General features: G+C 23.6%; 1 long non-coding RNA gene across 1 annotated transcript; it reads left to right on the top strand.

The window, feature by feature from the left end:
* Positions 1 to 6,863: 6,863 nt before the first annotated feature.
* On the top strand, positions 6,864 to 9,521 carry LOC110624650. Its single transcript, XR_002489457.2, has 2 exons — positions 6,864 to 6,963; positions 9,348 to 9,521. It is a non-coding gene; the product is annotated as an uncharacterized LOC110624650 (long non-coding RNA).
* Positions 9,522 to 10,053: the final 532 nt, after the last annotated feature.

Below are 10,053 nucleotides of genomic sequence, written 5' to 3'. Positions count from 1 at the left end.
ATATGTTGTTTTCTATTCCAAAAGACTGTTGGTAAGTTAGAACATAAATCTTTCTCAAATTGATCTTGAATATCTTTTATTTGTTGTTTAACTCTTGGTGTTTCTAATTGTTCATCTATCTTTATAGAATGTAAATCCTTTTTTAGAAATTTTATTTGGTTTTCTATATTATTTATTTTTCTTATATTTAGTTGTTGAAATAAATACACATCATGATAATTTATTGGAGATATAAATTTAAAAATAATATATTGTCCTAAAATGTTTGTTTCTAATCCTAATTGCGTTACTTTGAAAGGATATAACATTTGTAGGAAATGATTTCCTAATATAATTTGAGTATTAAGATTTTTTATTAACATAAAATTGGTCTTAAAACAAATGTCATTATTACATATATGTGCACTAGGTATTTTGTAATATATTTTTACCTTAGTTGAATTAGCTGCTGATAAAATTTGTTTAGTTTTATGAAAATATTTACTTGGTACTATTCCTTGATCTATACAATTCATGTCAGCTCCTGAGTCTAACATAGCAATTGTTTCTAATTTAAAATCTTTAATTGTTAAGGTTATTTTAACATACCACTTTTGAAATTTAATTCTAGTAATATCATTAAATTTTAATTCTTTATTATTTTCATTGTCTGAATTTATCTCTTCTAATTCTTCTTCTATTTTTGTTTTATTTTTTTCTAAATTTTGATTTTGTTCTAATTGGTCACATCTAAGCTTTAATTGTCTTACTTCTAGTTTTAATTGTTTAATTTCTGATTGTAAATCCATAGAAGAAATTGTTTTTACTGGTTTCTTTTGTTTGAACATTTGTTCTATATCTTCAAAATTTGTTGGTTGTTCTGTTCCTTGTTTTATTTCTTCATTTATTATTTTTGTTAATTTTTTGAAGAATTTTCTCTTAATATTTGAATCTTGAACTTGTTATATTTGTTCTAATACTTGGTTATATTCTGTTAATACATTCATTTTATTATTACAAGCACATATTTCTCCTTTACAATTATGGTCACTATTTGTATCACTCATTAATTCTGAAGAATTGTCACTATTATAATCATCATCTAGTTTTGAAGAGGATAAATTAATTTGGTCTATTTTATCTAATAATTGGTCAATATTATCTATTTTTAATTCTATTTCTAATTCATGAATCTTTTTTCTGGCTGGGCATTCTTTAGAATAATGTCCTTTTTGGTTACATAGATAACAAGTTATTTTGTTTCTATTATTTGTTTTCCTAAAATTATTCCTTCTATTGTAGTTATATTTTCTAAAATGTTTTCTCTTTTCTGTGGGTTTTTTATTGTATTCTTTTATTTGATAATTAGGTTTTTTGTAGATTTTATCTGTTCTAAAAGACTTAAACTTTCTTTGTTTTGTTTTCTTTATAGTACCGAATCCAAATTGTTCACACCAATTACCTAACTCCTTTCTAGATTGTTTATTTTCTAATTTTAATTTATTTTGTAATTTCATATCTCTGCATAATCTAATTCCAGTTAAATTTACACATGTTATTAAATCACCATATGTTAAATCATCATAAGAGATGTGTCCAAATCTTTGTTCAATTGTTTCTTTTACTTTTGTAGAAAATAATCTTGGTAAACCAGTTAAAAATTTTTCTTTCCAATGGTATGCATTTGGGTCAGCTAAGGCATAAACTCTTTTTAAGAAATTGTCTTTATACCATCTAAAATTTTCTAATTTTCTACACTTAAGATTTTGCAATATCTCACTATTTCTTTCTGTATATAAATCTAGATCTCCTATAAAATGTGATATAATATTGTAAACTAAATATGCTAAACTAAAAGATTGTGGTTGACCAGTTGAAGGATCAATAATTAATTCTCCTGTGGTTGTGTTGATTCTCCTAGCTGATAAAATATTTTCTTTTATTTCATTACGTAATAATTTATCCCACCAAGTCCTCAATTCTCCTGTGAATCCTAATATTATATTTTCTGCAGCTTCTTTTTCAGTAATTCCTACTCTTTGTTTATATATGTTCCCCACAATTACCATTTCTTTTGTAATTTGTATAATTTCTACTTCTGATCTTTCATCTATATTCCATTCATATATATTCTTTGCATTATATTGTTTTTGTTTTCTGTCTAAGATTTTTAGATCATCTGGTTGTTTATTATATTGTCTTTCTATATTATTTAGAGGAATAATATAACTTTGGTCAGATTCTGATGCTTCTAAGGGGTTCTCTATGGTTTCATCTTCTGAAGAAGAAGTTTCATTATATTCTGTTAAAATGGTAATTTTACCTTTGTCTTTTTTGATATTTTCTTCTTTTATATTTTGTTGTAATGGTTCTTCTATTTTAATGCCTCCTGAGGTACTAGTTTTTGGAGAACTATTCTGTTCATTTATTATTTTTTGTAATAATTTTGACATATCATTTAATTCTGTTTTTGGATTTATTGTAACTATATCTATGAGATTTTGTGATGGAGGTATCATTTTTGTAAAGGGTTTATTTATTTGTTTTTTCGCAGGGTCTATATTATATGATTTTGCATTAGCATATTTTTGAGAAATATATGTAGTATTTGGTTTATGTGTTATAGGAGAATGTGCTTTTGGTATTTCTATATGATCTATATCTGTTATGGCTTCATGACTTTGTTCTATTTTTTCTTCTATTCTATCTAACTGGTTCCCTAATAAATGTAATGTTACATTTGTCCAATTATTTTGTAAACAAATATCTTTCATTTCATTATCTTGTATATTATTTGTATGTATTATTGGTTGTAAGTCATTATACATATGATCCTTTTTGAAAAATGTTCTATTCATTGGTGGTCTTTCAGACTCATAATATTGATCACTTGGTTCTCCTATATCATTTACTTTGTTCCATTTATGTATTTTCTTTTCTAAAACATTTAATCTATTTTCATGAAAATATTTTAAGTATGTAAAAAATGGTATGTTTGTTTCTACTTGTTCTAAGAATTTAAAATATTTTTTCTTAATTAGACTTTGTTCTTTTCTTGAATATGTGTGTAAAAATACATCCCTTTTCCCCCGGTTTTGATCTGACATATAGTCAGCTTGAATTTGGTCTTTATCAATAGTAAAACTATGTATCAGAGTATTCAAAGTAAAATTACTATCTTTATATGGTTGACTAAACTGTCCTTGTCTAAAAATGCCTTCTTGTATTTTTATACCTTTTGTTGTAGTTTGTGGTTTAGTCTGTTGGTCAAAGGTTTCTTCTATAGGTTTGGTACCAGATGTTTCTCCAAAAAAGGGTCCTTGGTATGGGGGAACAGTTGATTCCTCTGAAATACTAGTATCGATTTTTATCTCTATATTTTGTCGTCGTCTTGAGGATTCTAAAGAATGTCTAGAAGGTTGGTAAAGGTTTGGATTGGTTTGCCTAAAAGAATTTGATCTTTTAAATTTTAATTTTACTGAACCATCTTCATTTTGTATAATGTAATCTATTTCTTTATTTTCTTTGAAAGGTACTTAGGTATTGTCTTTACTGGATATTTCCAACTTTCTGGTAAACTTACATCTTTCCATTGTATAGTTTTAGGAATTGTTATATTTGCTTTAGATTGAATAATGATAAATTAATTTTTAATTAAGAATATTAAAATAATTATAATAATATTAAATTAATATGGAACAAGTCTAAAGTTAAAAAATTAAAATTATAAAATAATAATTAAATTGATTATAATAATTTTAAGAATCAACTATCAACTATATATAAAATTTTTTCAACAATTTTAAAACTTCTTTTATCTAATTATAAAAGATTAATAATTTTAATTGTATAAAATTATCATATAATACAATGAGTAGTTGCTTTATTTACAAGTGGATAATAATTTTTATTATCTCAATTTATTTAAATAATTAAATAAATAGTTAAATTATGATATATATATAAATATTAAAAAGGGTAAAAAAATTAAATTTATATCAGCACAAATTTATTTTTAATATGTTAAATTAAATTTCAAAATAATCAAAATAATTTATTTATTATTTTTATTATTTTCTATACATTTATTTATTCTAAAAATTTTTAATATAATATTTTAACTTATAAATATTAATTATTTTCATCATGATTTTATTTTGTTTATATTTTTATAATTAATTTTTAAATGACATTATTAATATAAAAAATAATAATTAATGTATAAAAATATTTTCTATACATTTATTTATTCTAAAAATTTTTAATATAATATTTTAACTTATAAATATTAATTATTTTCATCATGATTTTATTTTGTTTATATTTTTATAATTAATTTTTAAATGACATTATTAATATAAAAAAATAATAATTAATGTATAAAAATATTTTCTATACATTTATTTATTCTAAAAATTTTTAATATAATATTTTAACTTATAAATATTAATTATTTTCATCATGATTTTATTTTGTTTATATTTTTATAATTAATTTTTAAATGACATTATTAATATAAAAAAATAATAATTAATGTATAAATTATTTTTATCAATAATTTGTAATTTTGACTAAAAAACTATAAAACTACTAAATTTTATTATTATTTCGATTATATGATTTAAAAATAGATCCAGTCAATTAAAAAAAATTAATATTAACTAATTTTAAAGTAAATATTATATTTTATTATAAATTATATTTTCATATATTTTATATTTATTTGATTATTATAGATTTTATAACAATTACTAAATTTTATTATTATTTCGCTTATATGATTTAAAAATAGATCCAGTCAATTAAAAAAATTAATATTAACTAATTTTAAAGTAAATATTATATTTTATTATAAATTATATTTTCATATATTTTATATTTATTTTATTATTTTATTTTGTTTATATTTTTATAATTAATTTTTAAATGACATTATTAATATAAAAAAATAATAATTAATGTATAAAAATATTTTCTATACATTTATTTATTCTAAAATTTTTTAATATAATATTTTAGCTTATAAATATTAATTATTTTCATCATGATTTTATTTTGTTTATATTTTTATAATTAATTTTTAAATGACATTATTAATATAAAAAATAATAATTAATGCATAAATTATTTTTATCAATAATTTGTAATTTTGACTAAAAAACTATAAAACTACTAAATTTTATTATTATTTCGATTATATGATTTAAAAATAGATCCAGTCAATTAAAAAAAATTAATATTAACTAATTTTAAAGTAAATATTATATTTTATAATAAATTATATTTTCATATATTTTATATTTATTTTATTATTATAGATTTTATAACAATTACTAAATTTTATTATTATTTCGCTTATATGATTTAAAAATAGATCCAGTCAATTAAAAAAATTAATATTAACTAATTTTAAAGTAAATATTATATTTTATTATAAATTATATTTTCATATATTTTATATTTATTTTATAAATTGTGGTTACTGATTTTTTGTTTTTAAACATTTGTTCAATATCTTCAAATTTTGTTGGAGGTTCAGTTTCTTATTTTATTTCTTCATTGATTAATTTGGTTAATTTTTTAAACATTTTACGTTTCATATTAGAATCTTGCACTTGTTCTATTTGTTCTATTACTTGATGGTATTCTGTTAAGACATTTATTTTATTATTGCAATTGCAAATTTCTCCTTTACAACTATGGTTACTCTCTGTACTGTTTATTGTGTCTGATGAGTTGTCACTATTATATTCATCATCTAGTTCGGAAGAAGATAATTTAATCTGGTCAATTTTTTCTAATAATTGATCTATATTGTCAATTTTTAATTCTAAACCTAATTCATATATTTTCTTTTTAGCAGGACATTCTTTTGCATAGTGTCCTTTCTGATTGCATAAATAACATGTTATATTATTTTTATTATTTAGTCTTTTAAAATTATTTTTTCTAGTATAATTAGTTCTTTTAAATTGTTTTCTTCTAAAGGGTTTCTTATCTATTTGTTTATTATATCTTTTATGTTTGTAATTGTATTTTTTATAAATCTTATCAGTCTTAAAAGATCTATATCTCTTCTGTTTATGTTTCTTTATAGATCCGAAACCAAATTGTTCACACCAGTTTCCTAGTTCTTTTCTAGATTGTCTATTTTCTATTTTTAATTTCTGATGTAATTTCATATCCCTACATAATCTTATTCCTGTTAAATTTACACATGTTATTAGGTCTCCATATGTTAAATCATCGTATGATATTTGGCCAAATTTTTGTTCAATTGTCTCTTTTACTTTTGTTGCAAATAACCTTGGTAGTCCTGTTAAAAACTTTTCTTTCCAATGATATGCATTAGGGTCTGCTAGAGCATAAACTCTTTTGAGAAAATTATCTTTATACCATCTAAAATTTTCTAGTTTTCTGCATTTTAAATTTTGTAGTATTTCACTGTTTCTTTCTGTATATAAATCTAAATCTCCTATAAAATGTGATATAATATTATAGACTAGATATGCTAAGGTAAAAGATTGTGGTTGTCCTGTTGTTGGGTCAATAACTGGTTCTCCTGTCATACTATCAATTCTTCTTGCTGTTAATATATTAGTTTTTATGTCATTACTTAATAATTTGTCCCACCAAGTTCTAAGTTCTCCTGTGAATCCTAATATTAAATTTTCAGCGGCATCTCTTTCAGTAATGCCAACCCTTTGTTTATAAATATTTCCTACGATGACCATTTCTTTTGTTATTTGTATTATTTCTGTTTCTGATAAATCATCTATGTTCCATTCGTAAATATTTTTTGCATTATATTGTTTTTGTTTTCTATCTAATATTTTTAAATCATCTGGTCTGTTATTTTGTCTTTCTATGGTATTTATAGGAACAGTAATATCTTGGTCAGAATCAGAGTCTGATGCTTCTAAGGGATTGTATATGGTTTCATTATCTGAAGAAGAAGAAGTTTCATTATATTCAGTAAGGATGGTTATTTTTCCTTTATCTTTAGTAGTACTTGGTTCTTCTATTTTTATTCCTCCTGTTTTGTTAGTTTTTGGAGACATACTTTGTTATGTTATTTTTATTGTTGGATCTTCTAAAATTATTTTTCTTGTAAGTATTTCTTTTAAATGGTCTCTTGATAAATGGTTTTCTAGTAGGCTGTTTATCATATTGTTTCTTATAAAACTTCTTTCTAGGATACTTATATTGTCTATAGATTTTGTCTTTAAAAGGTTTATTTCTTTTATATTTTTGTTTCTTTATTGTTCCAAAACCAAATTGTTCGCACCAGTTTCCTAACTCCTTTCTAGATTGTCTATTTTCCATTTTTAATTTTTGTTGTAGTTTCATATCTCTGCATAATCTTATTCCGGTTAAATTTACACATGTGATTAAGTCTCCATAAGTTAAGTCATCATATGATATGTGTCCGAATTTTTGTTCAATTGTTTCTTTTACTTTTGTAGAAAATAATCTCGGTAGTCCTGTTAAAAATTTCTCTTTCCAATGATAGGCATTTGGGTCTGCTAATGCATAAACTCTTTTTAGGAAATTGTCTTTATACCATCTAAAATTTTCTAACTTTCTACACTTAAGATTTTGTAATATTTCACTATTGCGTTCTGTATATAAATCTAAGTCGCCTATAAAATGTTAGATAAGATTATAGACTAAATAAGCTAATGTGAAGGATTGTGCTTGTCCTGTTGTTGGGTCAATAACTGGTTCACCGGTGGTACTATCTATTCTTCTTGCTGTCAATATATTAGTTTTTATTTCATTACTTAATAATTTGTCCCACCAAGTTCTTAATTCTCCTGTGAATCCTAATATTATATTTTCAGCTGCTTCTCGTTCAGTAACTCCAACTCTTTGTTTATATATATTTCCTACAATTACCATCTCCTTGGTTATTTGTATAATTTCAATTTCAGACATATCATCTATATTCCATTCGTAAATATTTTTTGCATTATATTGTTTTTGTTTTCTATCTAAGATTTTTAAATCATCTGGTCTATTAGTTTGCCTTTCTATGATATTTATAGGAACATTAATGTCTTGGTCAGAGTCTGATACCTCTAAGGGGTTGTATATGGTTTCATTATCTGAGGATGAAGAAGTTTCATTACATTCGGGTAAAATAGTTATTTTATTTTTATCTTTACTGGTACTTTCACTTGGTATATTACTTGGAGTTTGTATGGGTTCATTTATTTTAATACCTCCTGACAGTTTAGATTTTGGTGAATTATTTTGTTCGCTTATAATCTTTTGTAATAATTTTGACATATTATTTAACTCTGTTTTTGGTTTTAAAGTTGTTATATCTATGGGGTTTTTCGAAGGTGGTATCATTTTTGTAAAAGGTTTGTTTACTTGCTTTTTAGAGGGGTCTATATCATATGGTTTTGCATTACTATATCTTTGAGATAAATATATAGTATTTGGTTTAGATGTTATAGGTGATGGTGCTTGTGGTGTTTCTATATGTTCTATATTTATAATTTCTTCATGATTTCTATCTATTTTTTCTTTCATTCTATCTAATTGTTGTCCTATAATATGTAATGAGACATTGGTCCAATTATTTTGTAAGATCATATTTTTCTGTTCACCATCCGGTATATGTGTAGTATTTACTATTGGTTGCATTCCATGAGCAATTTGGTTCTTCTTAAAGAATATTCTATCCATTGGTGGTCTTTCACTCTCATGACATAGATCACTAGGTTCTCCTGCATTATTCACTTTGTGCCATTTATGTATTTTCTTTTCTAATATATTTAACTTCTTTTCATGGAAATATTTTAAATATGTAAAGAATGGTATAGTTGTCTCTACTTGTTCACAAAATGCAAAGAATTGTTTTTTAAATAAACTTTGTTCTTTTCTTAAATATGTTTGCAAAAATATGTCCCTATTCCCCCGGTTTTGATCGGACATGTAGTCAGCTTGAATTTGGTCTTTATCAAGAGTAAAAGTCTGGGTTAAGGTATTAATAGAATAATCACTATCTTCATATGGTTGACTAAATTGGCCTTGTCTAAAGACACCTTCTTGTATTTTGATACCTTTGGTAGGTTGTGGAATGGTTTGGTGATTAAATGTTTCTTCAACAGGTTTAGTTCCTGAGGTTTCTCCTACAAATGGTCCTTGGTATACAGGAATAGTGGATTCTTCAGAAATACTTGTCTCTGTCTGTATATCAATATTATGTCGTCGCCTAGAGGCTTCTAAGGAATGTCGAGATGGTTGGTATATACTAGGAGTAGTTTGTCTAAAAGAATTGGATCTTTTAAATTTTAATTCTACTGTTCCATCATTATTTTGTATAATATAATCTATTTCTGTGTTTTCCTTAGCAGGTAAACTTGGCATGGTTTTGACTGGATATTTCCATGTTTCTGGTAGACTGACATCTTTCCATTGTATGGCCTTAGGTATATTTATATTAGCTTTGGTTTGGTCAATTTCCCAAAAAATTGTTTCTCCTGTTTGTCTATTATGATTAATGGCATTAGGACATAATCCTGTATTCATGATTTTATAGTTTAATCGATAAAATACTTCATAAATATGAGATCCTTTTAACATATTATAATTATGTGTTAAGATATCTAATGTTAATATTTTCATTATATGAGGATCAGTTAATGAAATTGTGAAATTAGGGAAACAGTTTGAATAAATTGGTCCATTTGTTAAACTAGTTTCAAATAATCCTAGTAAAGAGTCTTTGTAATTAAGATGTCTACAGTCTCTTAATGCTACATGCATACTAGTATTTAATCCTTCTACCGTTAATGGTTTTATTGCAATTTGTACTAATCCTATATGCATGAATTTATATCCTTGACCTATATATTTTAATATTGTTTTCTTACTTAGTAAACTCATTGATTGGTTTTCAGAATATAATGGAACTACTTTTTCTTTAGTTTTAATTGCTCTAGCTGCTTTAAAATCTAATATACCTGTTTTATATATTATATCTATTGGTGTTTTGGGAGGTTTCCAATTTGTTAATTGTTGACTATTCCAAATACTTTCTCTAGATAGAATTGTTTTACT

The sequence above is a fragment of the Manihot esculenta genome, chromosome 10 (assembly GCF_001659605.2).
Source record: "Manihot esculenta cultivar AM560-2 chromosome 10, M.esculenta_v8, whole genome shotgun sequence".
In the NCBI taxonomy this organism is placed as follows: domain Eukaryota; kingdom Viridiplantae; phylum Streptophyta; class Magnoliopsida; order Malpighiales; family Euphorbiaceae; genus Manihot; species Manihot esculenta.
The sequence above is the reverse complement of the archived record's forward strand: the minus strand, read 5'-3'. Positions and strand labels throughout refer to the sequence as shown.